The sequence below is a fragment of the Pinus tabuliformis genome, chromosome 8 (assembly GCF_031772625.1).
Source record: "Pinus tabuliformis cultivar Carrire ecotype Pingquan chromosome 8, CPIR1, whole genome shotgun sequence".
Classification (NCBI taxonomy): Eukaryota; Viridiplantae; Streptophyta; class Pinopsida; order Pinales; family Pinaceae; genus Pinus; species Pinus tabuliformis.
The window spans coordinates 1886302782-1886317439 of NC_142294.1; positions in this window are offsets into that span (position 1 = coordinate 1886302782).

The following is a 14658-nucleotide window of genomic DNA, read 5'->3' on the forward strand; positions in this document are numbered from 1 at the left end:
TTAGTTTTTTATATAAAAATTTTTCGCTGCGCACACGCGGTTTACCCTATACACAGTCGCGTGTAGGGCCGTCGTATACGCGATTTATATACATCCAACCCGCGTGTACGCCGCAGAGCAATTTTTTGCAAAAATCTAACGGTGAAACATTAATTAAACTTCCTAAAAACTATCACAATTGATTGCAAGACAAGTTTAGTGCTTACTTGGAAGTTTTCGGCAAGTTTGAACGGTTGAATAAGTCACGGGGAAAGTTTGCTCCTTTTGCTCCACAATTTGCTCTCCAAGTCAAACGGTGAAAATGGTAAGTCCAAAATTTCTTTTTATAAGTTTTGAAAATGCAAAATTTTTTCAAAATTTTATTTTGTTTGGTTTCATGTCACTTTTAACTTGGGAGCTTGGAATGTCGAGATTGAGTTGTTTTTCAGGACATTTTGGACATTTTTCGACGATTCGAGGCGGTTCCATGACTGCTGACCCGTCATGGCAGGTATCGTGTTCTCACTGGCATATAGGTTAGGGACACCATTTTTCCGTTGCATTATGCATACTAGCCTCCATTTGACCGATACATCTGCCGTAGGGTCGACCCCATCATGTTATGGTTCGCAAGCCATTTTCACTCGCCGATTCTTTAAATCATGACATGATGGTAGAGCCATCCTTTTACATGGGCATCCTAGTTAGCACCTCACTGACATTTGTTGCCCATGCTGCTTCGTTTTGAGTAGGCTCGGGAGTCCTCTGTAGTCCCGCCATGACTTATGCGTTGAAGACTCATTCTTCCTTGCTTCTTCGCTTCGTTCTGGCCTTATACCCTAGAGGCTCCTATGTGTGTTGAGTTGTACTTCTGCATTGCATGTTGACCATTTGCACCTTTTGGCCTATAACCGGCTTCACTTGGACTCGTGTTTAAGCCCACTTTTGACCATGACGTCTGCAAAAAATCAACCTTGCATACCCTTGACCTCTGCAGCTTGACATACCCAGATCCGTGGAAGGGACATACCTCTGAGTGTCACTGACCAGTTTTTCACCTCCCTGCATTGAGCATAGGAACGTTCCTTTCCCAGGAACTAGAGCATCTGTTTCACCGACACTCGTTCTTTCCACTGTACCATAGCATTCTTTTATTCTTTTTCCGGCTTATCAGAAAAAGACAAAAAAATTAAATATTCCAAAAAGAGCGGGAACAGGGACATTATTTCCATTTATTGTTGGCAGCTAGAGTCAGTCGTGTCGCCCTTGAACAAAGCACTCGAAACAAAGTCTCCTCCGCATGGGTGGGATTTAGTTTGACTTAGGTAAGCCATAACCTTGTTATCGAGTCAGTTCTCCCCCGATTGGTTATCTCTTCCAATCATATGGAGGGTTCGTTCGTGCCTCCTGCATGACGAACTTATACAGATTCATTATATGCTGCCACATAGTCACATTGAGTCGTGCTTTTGTTCAAGGGAAGTTAGCCTGAGTCGGCCTTTCTGCGGTGTCTCTTGACTCATTTTTCAGTCGGCCATCCCTGGTTGTCAGTGTCATGTCTATCATCACATCAGTTATATTGGTCCTTCACTCGTGCCGGTTTGAGAAGGTCCCCATTGACTTCTTGCTGGCGGGTCTTGTCCTTATCGACGACGACACATTGCTCTGAGGGCAGACCTAGAGACCGCACCCTGGCCCTATTTTCATTATTGATAGGTCACCTTGTGCTCAGCATCGATCAGTATCATGGGTCTTTGACTGAGTGGTTTCCCTTGTGTTCGACATCAGCATACATTATCACACATTGGGATTCGTGCAGTACCTTGGTTTCCATTTGACCCTATTGGTGGATACCTCGCCTCTGTGTCAGCTTTCATTATTGGTTGGTTCAGAGGGTTTCTGCCGTGCGCTAGCCACATCTTGTGTACGCCGGAAACGTACTTTCGGTTGGGTTACTACATCTTTTTCGTCCGATTCCTTCCACATTATTGGCCTACGGGTTACACTCGCGCTAGATTGATGGAGGATGCCTTAATGCCTTCCTTCTAGCGGATCTTTCCCTATCGACTCCGACTCATTGCTCTGGGGCAAAGATCTAGAGTCCATTTGGCAGTACCTTGGGGTTTGCAGTCATTAGTGGCAGATTCCTCGCTATCGACAGTGGGAAACCATCATTGTCTCCTGATTGATAGATTCTTACAGGTGTTCGACTTCAGCTCATCTATTCACACTTGTTAGATTGTACTGGGTACCTTGACACTCATTATCATTATCGGTGAGTAGTCTCGCGTTTGTTAACGGTATACATCAATGACCGGTAATCAAACGATTTCTCACATGGTCGACTTCAGATCATTTATTCCCATGGTGTAGAAATGTACCACGGCGGTCGGTGAAGACCTCAGGTTGTATCAGCATTCATTGGTTCACTTGACAGTTGCTCCTGTTGCTGCTAGTTGATACCATTCCACCTTATATGTTGCAGTCAGTCATGGCGACATTCTATGTGCTGGCACCTGAGTTTGCAGTGTAGTACCATCCTATTCCATCATGTTCAGTTGGTACCTTATGGGATCAGTCTTTGATTTCAGTGATCCGTTGCATCTTTCAGCATCATTGACAGTTTTATATGTGATATTCAGACATGTACTTACTCATTATGATCAGATGATCCATTATGTATTTTTACAGTCATTTATACTTGTATACTTAGTGGATCCGCTTGTACTTGATATGCGGACATGCTTTACTTTTCCTGAGCATGGGTATGCCCGCCTCAGACAGTGTTTCTTTCTGATCTCCTTTCGGTGGCTTGGCAGGCTGAATTCTGGTGAAGTCCTCCTCGGTTTTTCGGCAGAGTTCCTTTCCTTGTACTTACTTAATGTATTTCGGCCATCATGTTCCCCTTCTGACCTCATACATTAGGGGGCATCTGTTATAGCTCCAAATCTCACTCTTATGGTTTGTGATGCTGCACTTATGGCCTAGGGCAACCCCTCCTTCCAGACCTGGTCCAAAAATTTAAAAAACAGTGTTTTATTCCCTGTACGCGACTTTGCCCTGTGTTAAACGCGTGTACACGTGGGTCTGTCATACCCAACCCGCGTGTATCTATTAAAACACTTAAAAAAATATAATTTCCTCTTTTTCGGGCGGTGATCGCGGGTTTACCTGCTGGATCACCTGTTAGTGCCCGTGGCCCAACTGTTCCCAACCAACTCCTAACTAAAAAACTACTTTGGAGAGGGTATAAAAAGACATCAAAGGGAAGGCCAAGGGGAGAGAGAAAGGAGAGCAAGATTATTATGCTGAGATTTTTCCCTTAGACCAGGTCTGAAGTCCTTGGTGCATCCTCCACTTCCCCCATTTTGCATAGGAAACCCTTGTTTCCATGTGTATTGGTGATCATTCATCCTTGACATCATCATTGAGTAAGACTTGGAAGGAGCTCTTGTTGAAGGCTGGAGGCTGGAACGAATCCGGGAGGAAGCTTGCTTGGAGCCTGCTGAAGGTGTTCAGGTGATATCTTTCCGATATATGTACTTTATTTGCCTTTATATATAAAGAAACACGTCTTTGTTCCCGAATAATCTTTCTTTATGCTTATGAGATTCTTGTGTTGAATTCTTATGAAAGTAGTTACTTAAAGATTATTTATAACTAACTTTATAGCATAAAGATGATTTATACATAAACTTCTATACATGTACTGTTGATTTCTTTGGTTTGTTTGTCTTGCAGGTCAGAGAAAGAAGAAGGGAACTCCAAGAAGGGTTTGCACCCTAACGGTCTTCTCGGGCGTAGGACCTTAGGTATGTACCCTAAAACATTAGAATTTGCTTAAAAAGTTAAAAAGATGGCTGTGTGTGTGTGTTTCTTTGTATAAGCAATTTTCAGTCTGGTAGAGTCTCAGCCCAAAGGACTCTAGGGGTACTTTCCCTTCAACCAATGATATACGGTTCAGGGTGGCGGTCATGAAAGAATGGAGTATGATGTATGGTAGTGGGTGGGACACAGGTGGCTTCTCTGGATGACTTCTCTTGATCATGTCGGCGACACTGATTTGATGGATTGGTAGCATTAACCCCAAATGTGGATGGTATAGTGTGACCATGGCGATGTGACCGGTGAATGAAACAACCCAACCCGACTCGGACACGGAGTGGAAGTGTCATGTTCAAGAGCGACTTGCTACCAATAAAGATTCTTTGAGTTTTCTTCCCAATTTTTCCCTAGTCATTACTGACCAGTACCTCTTTATTTTTCTCAAGCTTGAGGAGGATAACATATGCTTGTTCTATAATTTTCCCTTCGGGCAAACCCATCGCTATGTTTTAACGAGCCTAGCGATAGTGAAACTCATTCTCGTCTAAAGACAAGTTTGTCACTATTAATCTTTTTAACGAGTTTAACGACAAAGATAACTCAGTCCTTTTCATTTTTAGAGAGTCTGAAAAGGTACGTAAAGGTAACTCCAAAATTCCTTTTTTGTCATCTAATCCCTTAAGTCCGAAAAAATATAAAACAATACAGAAGGGATGAATTTTCGATAGTTTTAACGAGCCGAACAAAATAAGCGCTCGATCTTTTTGTGTAATAATCCCTCAGGTCCAAAAAGATTAAAATTTAGAGGAGGGATAGCACTTCCTGTCCCTTTAATGAGCTGGAAGGCCAAGGACTCGGCAATCTTTTCATATTTTACGAGTCAGTTGAAAAGAGCTTAAAGGAGACTCGTCTTTTGAGGAACGAGTGATAAAACGGGTAGCAGCTGATTCCAGGTAAGGTTTGGAATTTTCCAATCACGGCAGTGTCACAAGGATGGCTAGTGAAATCACTCTTCGCAACTGTTCCTCAAAATGGGTAAACAATCAAGTGGAGGTGAATGATCGACCAATGAAAAGTGGAGGTGATGGTGCAAACACGACCAAGGCTTTAATGGCTGAAGTACTACATTCACGATGGTTATTTACCAGGGAATAGTTCATTTTTTAACAAGCTTAAACACGGGGGGAAACATTTGCTCATGTCTTATGTTTATTTTTTAACGAGCTTGAACTATGTGCTAAAACTGCTTGATTAATCCAGTCGTATGATAAGAATGTCTCATATAAAAACGACAACTTTTAGAGTTTTGCCCCACATCCTTTCTTTATGCAAGTTAGGAAACGACCAATCCAAAAAGAAGATAAATAATCGCTCTTTGCTTGCACTCCAAAAGGTTTGCATGCCCCCAGGTATAAAACAGAGTTTCAAGGTTACCCCTCAATTTGCAGATAAAACATTTTTTTTATCAGGAAAGGCTTACCTCTTTCAGGTTACCAAAGATTGCTCTATTCACGGTGCAAACAAAACACTTCCTCGGCGATGTCTACCGAAATAGACAAAGGTGAGTGGCGATGCCCACCAACTCACATAACTTTGACGAGAGAATCTTGTTCTAGAATAACTCCCTCTTTCAATCACGGACGGGAGTACAGACTAGTCATATTCTCTCGCGGAAACCTACCCTATACCCGAAGTTTTCCTACCGGAGCAGGCCAGGGTGCATGCCCCCTGGGTTTCAGTCATGTCCCCCCAAATCACTCGCGCTCATCGGTTGGACGGACTGGAGATTGAGACATTTCTTACATGAAGAGACCATTTAGGTTCGGTATATGACTATTTGCTATGCGTGATCTGGGAAATGAAAGCTGGTCTACGAGTTGGACCACTCTTCCTTCGTGCGGAAAACACATTACTCTAAAGAGTGAGGAGACAATTGCTCCCATGCAATAAATATAGTCTCGTCCAAGGAGTAGATTGTAATCCAAGGGTCCTTGAACTACCATTACGTTCATGTGAATAGTTTTCCTTCTCAATGTTATGGGCACATTAGGAAGGATCCCTAATGGTCGACTGGTTCCTTTATCAAAGCCTATTAGATTTCTCATTTTAGGAAAAAGCGATGGCGAACCAAGCGCTTTCCAAGCAGTCGAGGAAAGGATACTCACAGAAGCCCCCTCATCTATGATGGTACCAGCCATAACCATTCTATATATTTGAACAATAATTCGGAATGGTACACTAGCTGGTAAACGGGGTCTGCCTAGTTGATTTCAGTCGAAGGAGACAACTAGGTTGCTTGGAGGTGGGACCGAATAGACGGCCGGGTATGACTCAGACGAACTTCCTTCCTGCGGTAAAGGAACGGGTAAATTGCCCCCATTTTCGTTAGAGTCTGTGCTTATGAAGAGAAATTGGACGGTGTCATCCTTGTTCTCTTCGGTGACTGTATCATCTGAAGATGAAACCTCTGAAGGCAATACCGGGTCAACTGCCGTCTTGACCTTTTGACTTTCATCTGGTATGGATTCAGATGGTTTATCTTCAATGATAGGTGCTTCAGCTGACCACCTGAGTGGGCCAGCCAGATTTTCAACTGGTGACGGACTCGGCAGGAGTTTTTTATATCCAGGAGGAAGTCGTGACGGTGAAACCGGACGATCGTCCAAAACTCTTTTAGCCTCGTCTAAGAAGGGACAACGGTGGACGGCATGATCGCCTTCACACAGTTTAAAAGGAAATCTATATTTTCCTTTTTGTCCTGGGGCTTCACTTTCACTAGTTGACGGTGTGTTCTCAACATGATCAATAGAGGTTGACGACACCGGGTTGTGCAAACGGGGAGACCAGTCCCTTAAGATCTGAGGGATGCAAGGACAATCTCTGTGATAGTGGTCTCCCTTGCAAATGACACATGGCGATTTAGGCCTGGTCGGTGCAGTGTGTGGATTTTCGTTAGACGACACTTGTTTGCCCCCATTCGCTTTTGGCTCCTTCTTCTTCTTCTCTTTCTTCTTCTTTTCCTTCTTCTCCTTAGGTACTTGACTTTTGGCTTTCCCAGCCCCATCAAGCGAAGAGGAAGGAGGAGAGGAAGAATTAGAGGAAGTAGAAGGTTGGTGGGTAACTTTGGACTCGTCTAGTTGCTGATTCGATTGTTCAGGAATAGTGGTGTTCTGAATGACAGAGGTCGAGAAGAGCCATACAGGCAAACCAATTGCCAGTCCTGGAAGCGACAATGTGGCCATATGGGGTGCACCAACATCTCCCCAAGAGGAGAAGGGACTAGGATTTCCTCCAAGGGGAATTCCTTGGTTAGTGGACTCCATTTTCTCAACCCAAGATCAACGTAGGAAAGGGGTAATGAATATTTCGTTTAAAATAAATTTTAGACGCTTTGACACAACTTGTTTTTTCAATTTTTAAGAGTCGAGAAAAAACAAAAGATGACTCTAGTCTCCTTTGATTTTTAATGAGCCTGAAGTGACAAGTGCTCAGATGGACCTTTTCCGTTAAGGAGTCTGAAAAGGAACGAAAGGGACTGCTCTGGAGATCTAGGTAGAGGGAGTACCAAACCAATCGCAAAACTGCAGAATACTTTTTACGGTACGACAGTCAATCTTCATGAATGTTGTGTTCAGTGCATTGCGATCGATAGGGTGGCAGACACGGCTTCCTATGGATAAAGGATTTAAGCCTATAGGGGTCTCCCAAAATATACTCGACGGTACGTGGGAGCACAAGTCCGTACTGGCACTTATCGTCTCAAAGTGGAGGAATCACCCAACCATAAGTGAGAACAACAATTACCAGGCTTTACGACGCCAGAATACGTCTCTAGCCTAGACCTCTAAATGTTGTGCGTTAAGTTCCAAAGCGTTGTTAGATTCATTGAATTTATTTTAAGTTGATCTTGCTTATGAAGTTTGCCTTTTGGTGTTCACCACAAGATGTAGATGTAATTCCTAAAATGCAATCTAAAGATGATAAACAAACTTTTTATCTCTTTTATGCAATGAAAATCCTAACTACTAGGGAAAAGAAAGACAGAATCTTTTCACAAAGAGAAAAGAGCACACTGTAAATGCACTTTCCTAAATCAAGCCAAACAGACTGTCAATATGAAAATGCACATGTGCATGTATTTGTTTTCGACTCTCTTAGTATTGATGCTAAAAATAAAGTTGATGTACAAATCTGAATTTGCTTTCAAGCGACAAACACAAACAAGCTTCTTTTCGAAATCAAAAGATAAAGATGATTACGACACTTTAAGATTTTGAAATAAATACTCGTTTTTGACACTAGAAAGTCACAAATTCAGACCAAAGGCAATAGTAAAAGTATAATCGACCATCAACAGTAATCAAACTTTCTCCTATGGTCGAAATCGACACTTGTGATAGATCTAAATCAAAGGACGACAGTACGACTATTCTACTTTTGCAATGGAAAACTGTAAACGACTCAACAAACACACAAAAACATCTACAGTTCTTTTGTACAAAGGAGGTGGAATAACTGTAAGGAAAAGGGGTTTTAAACAGACATATACTGATCACAAGCTGCAAAAATCAGAGACAAAACTGGAAAGAATGAAGCACAAGAACCTCAGCTGCACTGGGCTAGTCTGATCAGCGCACCTGTAACACAGAGAAACTGGATTGTAGCGCAGGTTGCCCTTTCGGGAAGTGCGCTAAAATGCAGGAACTCTTAACAGTACCTGCACTGGGCCAGAAACGAGAATCTGTCTGGGTTCTGGGTCACGGTTTGCAGTTCAGTCTTCGGTTTTTGGCCGAATAAAAGCAATTAGTAATGCACAATCAGGGGTAGATCTAAGGAGGGTCTAAGAGCTATCACAGGGGCAATCAGATAGTTTGTGAATTAGTTGTTTAAATCATAAACAGATCCAGTGAATGGATTGAAGCAGCAGGTGTCTACTTTGCATTTGTTATGGCAAATGCAGTTCGAATGCCACTTATAAGTTTATGAAATAAACAAACAAAGAATGATAAACAAACAAACTAATTAGCTCCCCAGCGGAGTCACCATTTTGTTACAGGGAAAAGTGTCTATTTAGAACTACTCTATCCCACTAAGGTGTGACAACTGCCTTAGAAACAAATAGAGAAAAACTACTTTTGTATTTCCTTTATGAACTATAGACAGAGAGGAATAGAAAGAACCAACTTGTGTCTTGCACTAATCCCTTGATCCAATCCCTCTCTTCTTTGACAGCTTCCAGCTCCTTGCTCCCTTACTTGCCCAGCTTCACCAAGTACCTGTAAGATCACAGAGGAAGAAAACTATACAAAGACATGGATCTATATTCATAAACAACTTAGGATCAGATTTAAGTTAACCATACAAATGTAACAAGCATCAATGATACACAAGCATGGAGGAAAAACTCAAATAGTTTTTATTGATAAACAAGAAGATCCAGGAGGAGTTACAACCGATGGTTCCTGACCCAGTATCAACCTCCCAGCAAAGAAGCCCCTCTTCACCTCCAAAAAAGCATAAATCACCCAATACTCTGATATTTGTCTCAAAACCAACAACAATTCCTTACAATGTGAAAAATTCCAGCCTCTGGATCTCTGGGATGAGGGATCCATATATAGATGTATGCAAGGAGGATGAGTCAGCTTGTGATTTGATTAGTGTCTTCTCTCTGTCAGTTCTTGCTTCCACTTGGAGACTGAAGGCCTCTTACTCATCCTTGGTCGAATTCAGTGAGGCAAGTGTCATAGGAGAAGATTCTAGAAGCTTCCATTGTCTCTCCACCTCGCGGAATGACACTGCCATTTGTCATTTCTCGCCCAACGCACCCTCATAGTGTATTTAGGTGTGTTGCAACGCACCTAGCTAGTGTGTTTAGGTGCTATGCAATGCAGCTAGCCAGTGGAGCAGCTGAAATGATCCTGTTTTGACTTATTCTGAGTAGTTTCTGGTGGAGAACTTCTGGGAGAAGTTGTAATTTGTTGACTTTGTTCCTTTAGGGGTTAGAACAACACTTTTAGGGACTTAGGAGCCCTTGGTTTATGGACATTTCATTCTTGGAGCTGCAAGGCACAAAAATGTCTATAACACTTTCCACTGGCTCTTCGGCTTCCTCAACACTTGCTTCAACTTCCTCTATGCTTGCTTGCCTCTTTGGCTTCCCGAGTCACTTTGGCTTCCTCTATCTCTTCGAGTTCACCAACACTCCAGGGACACGTAAATTCATAAGAGAGGACAAAAATACACAGAGAAAACCATGTTGCATATTAAAACTCTAACAACGCTCCTTTTACAATAATAATAGCACACACAGGAATTTATTGTTTTTACGGAGAAATCATTGGAGAGATATTACCAACAAGGAGGCCCACACATGCCACATAACCATCACAATTGCAATCAGAATCATTCAGGCCTACTGAACTATCAGAACCATTATTTATGCATTTTGGCCTTCAAAAACCTTGGGCAATACATTTTTTCAAATACACAGGAATTAACGAGAAAAACTTACCAAAACTCAAAAGGGCGGACTTCAAAAACATTATACACACATCTATAATTACATCGGGTCCGTTCCTCCATAACATTATTGCAATCAGCAATCACAGCTTTCGGAGGTCCTCTATACGTCGAGCCCATGACATCGTCGATGGCCAACAGTCGATTCTTCTGTGGATGCAATATGATAATAAGCCAAATTGTAATGTTGCATAGGGTCCTCAACATATCACAATCGGTGCTTTCAGGGGTGACACCCCTTTGTATTATTGTGATGGGAGGATGGGATATAACATTAAACCATTGGATAATGTTGCAGTAGGTCTGCAACATATCACAGTCGTATGATATATATATATATATATATATAGCAATTCGCATGTTATAACATGGCGAGGCTTAAGGCCTGCATATATGAAATACACTTAAAACCATGCTTCAACACCCTTGGTGGACTTCACCTGTTTATACACCGGAACATATATGTTTCGTTGGGTCCACAAACATATATCATTGTCTGGGGTTTCGAGTAGTAGTGCCTCCGATAGTGTATATTTTATATATGTATATTTTTTTGCCTCCCATAGTGTATATACCATATAAGTATATGTTTTCACCTCCGATAGTGTATATAGCATATATACATGTTTTTCGCCTCCTTTAAGTCTTTCGCCTCCTATAACTCTTCTGATAGTCCTTCTTTGGGTTCCATTGCTCCCGATACTCCTGATATGCCTCTGATAGATCTGATTTCTGCTCTCTAGCTCCTCGAATATAACCATATTGACATCAATGACAATCTATGTCAACAGACTCCACCCTGCGCACTCAGTTGCGGACTACTAGGCCTCTGCGCACTTAGCTGCAGAGGCTTCTCCTACCCTATGACCCAAAGACACACTTAGACGCTTGTTCTTTTCTTTTACTTCCCTTTCTATTGCTTCACTATCTCTTACATTTAGAGCCTCGCTCTTTGTATACAATCCCATGGTTCGTGGACCATGGGTAGGCAGACATTACATTTACAAAACTAGGGCAAACTACCCTGTGACTCTATCATACATTTCGCACTTCATGCCTACAATTTACGGAGACTTTACAACAATATTGGGTCAAAACTTGGGCTTTGAGCCCTAAAACATGCCTTTGGGGGGGGATTCCATGCCCAACAGGCCCCCAACACAAACCTCGTGACTCACCCTCGAGTCACTCAGTCGGCGTGGCGATCTTATCACAGAGTTCCTCCAACTGTCCTTGAACTATGCTGATGCCGACAGTGCACTGAGCCGCTACTTACTGAATCTATTGCATCCTCTGTTCTGAGACCTCCATGTCTAGGGTGATTCTTTGCACTAACGTGTGATCCCCCGGATGTGCGTGAGATTTAATTCAATGTTTGCCATGATAGTGAAAGCCTCGCCAATCCACGGCTGGATGCACTCTTTGAGAACTGCCTCCTTATGTCGCGTCATGTCCACTTGCTCCCTCAGTGCCTTAGATTGCTGCATCCTCGCAAGACATTGAGTGAGGACTACTATCTGTGCAGTTCCTCGGACACTGTTGTATTGCTGTTGGAGTTCTCGCAGCGTTGTCTCCAGGCGATAGATGTTGGGGTCCTCGTGCAGAGTTGTGAGGACCTCAGATGCTTGCTCCAACACAGTGGTACAGTCTTGCACTACACCTCCAATTTCTTCCAATCCTACTGCAATAGCACTAGCGCGTTGTTCTCAAACCTCCAGGGGAGTGGAAGGTTGCACCTTTAACTGTAGCTTGCCAATCTGAAGATTCAGCTCCAGCTGAACCTTGGTCATTTCTTCTCTAGCCTCGCAGACCCCAGTTGCTAACTTGTGGATCCACACCTCTACTGGTAGATCTGTTGGAATGGCCAGCTCCAGGATGTGTGAGCAAGCATCATCTACCACCTGCACCAACTGTTGATTCTGCGACACCAATTCATCATGCCACAAGAAGAGCTAGTCCATGTTTATCTTCTGCTCGCTGAGAACTTGGATCGCACGACTCTCCCTAGCACACAACTCTGCCATGACCCCATCCTGTAGCAGATACAGTGTCTCTCATGGAAGGGCAGCCAAATTGAGGCCAAGGCCTTTCATCATGTTAACCTAAAATCCATCGGTCTCATTCGCTGCAACTAGGGCCCCTTCCGACAACATTATTGTGTTTTCCATCCGTGCATGCAACATCTATTCTGCTACTGAGGATCCTACTGAGAGGTGGGTCGAAAGGGTATCCACCTAATTGGGCCACACCTGTAACTCCTGCAGCTACCCTCTGAGGGACCCCAACAGAGTCTGGTGCTCTTGCATAAAATCCTAAAGAGCCTCATTTGTGACATTGTCAATCATTTCACCGATTTCATGCAGATCACCTTCGGTTAAGGTGATTGGGTCAATGGCTAATTTCGAGGCCTTGACCTTCTTCCTTGGTCTTGCACGCTCTGTCGTGTGTGGGTGCTTCAATTATGTGGATATGGTCCCCGGGTCAACGCTCCCTTCTACTATGTCTTCTTCCTCTGCCTCTTGCCCCTGTGAGGACATTGCATGGCCCTCGTCTACCTTCGTGGTTGCTGCCTCTGCCACCTGTGCTACTGTTGCTGCTTCTGTGGCCTTCTTTTGCTCGATGGCTTTCTGTGCTGCTTTGCGCGTTGCCCTTACCTTAGTTGTTGTTGTTTCCTTCCACCTTTTCTCCGCCAATTGTGTGGCACGCATCTTGGCATCATCCTTCTTCTTCTGCATTGTCGCCTTCTCAAGTTCTGCAAGCTTTGGGGCATGCCATTCCAGTGGCCATGCCTTCAAGACACTGTAAATAGCGTCGTAAGTTGCTACAAATGGTATCTTTTTCCACTGCTTTGTTGGATCCTTTTGCACCCTGATAAAGATGTTATGCATATCAGCCTTAAATTCTACAAAACTCTGCAGATTGTTGTACAATGTGGCCGACAGGCATGACTTCCGATTGATCCAGATCCAAATGTTCATCTCCATGAGCACCCAGAAGATCTTACTATCGCGTATCCTTTTCACATCCTTTGTGGCCCAGAACAAAGCGTACTTCACGACCTTTGGTAAATCCCTGTCAATGGTGGGGAATTGACTGTCCTTCACCAGCTCCCCCATGATGAGTACTATGGATAGCAACAACCATGCATAGTGGAAGGTTTTACCCTGCTCTTGGGCTTCCCGATAGTTTTCCAGAAATTCTTCCGAGAGGAATTCAGACCAGTTAAACTGGACCCCCTCTGCACACTGCTCGGCCAGTGCAACCAATGGCGCTGGTACCTCATCAGTGTGACACTTCTGCATAACTTTGCTTGTGAGGATTTGGGTAGCTATGCGGACTACGTTTTCCTTGATGATGGATATGGCATAGGCCCTCTTCTTCTTCTCCAGCTCCTACTTCATCTTCATAGCTTCCACGAGGGCCAAATCACTACCCTTTCCCTCCATTATGGTCGCGAGGTCCTTTCCTTTATATGGTGGCCTGGAAATGCGGTGGATTAGGTCTTCTGTGATGTGGATAAGCTCCTCCATCCATAGATACCCATCATGCACCAGGCAGAATAGTGGCCTGATGACAAAAATGGCTATTAGAGTGCGGTGGAAAAGCGAAACCCATAGTAAGTTCAACAGCCCAGCCTTTTCCACACTGCGCTACCACATCCATTGTTCTAATGTTTTCACCACCCCCATGGTTTTCTGCTTCATGAGGTTCCCGGTCTTCAGGTGAGGGAACTTCTCGTAGTCAGCGAGGTCCCAATCTTCAAACTTCATGGTTGGCACATGGCCCAGGTGTGTGCCTTCAAACAAAATGCCATCTGGGAGGAGCGGGGTCTGGAGTGAACTCTTGGTTTCATCCAAGTCCTTCGGCACTTTGATCATCCGTTTTCGCAGAGGGACATATGCGAGCAGTTTTGTTACAGAGCATGTAGGTTGAATATCCTCCTCCATGCCTTCGTCTTCTTCCTTTGTGTTGATTAGGGCCTACAAATCTTCTCTTCCATTGATAGTTTGCTACGCAGTGGGTTCCTCGGGGACATGCATACTAGAGCCATTGCTTATTTATCCTTCTTGGGTCTTTGCATATGCGGTGATTTGGGGATCTCTGCCACAACCCCGGTAACTTCTGGAACATCCTCCACCATTGGGGTTTGCGCGGCCTCACCGATAGTTACCTCTCCAATTCCAAAACCATCCGTAGTTGTTGTCATCATATCTAGGATGCATTCTATTACTCGTGAACTCAGGGGCTCAATTATTGCTTGGCTATCAATGCTCAGTTCCCTGCTCAATCGCTCAATTCTCAAATGACCAAGTGTTGTTTGCTGGGTAGCCC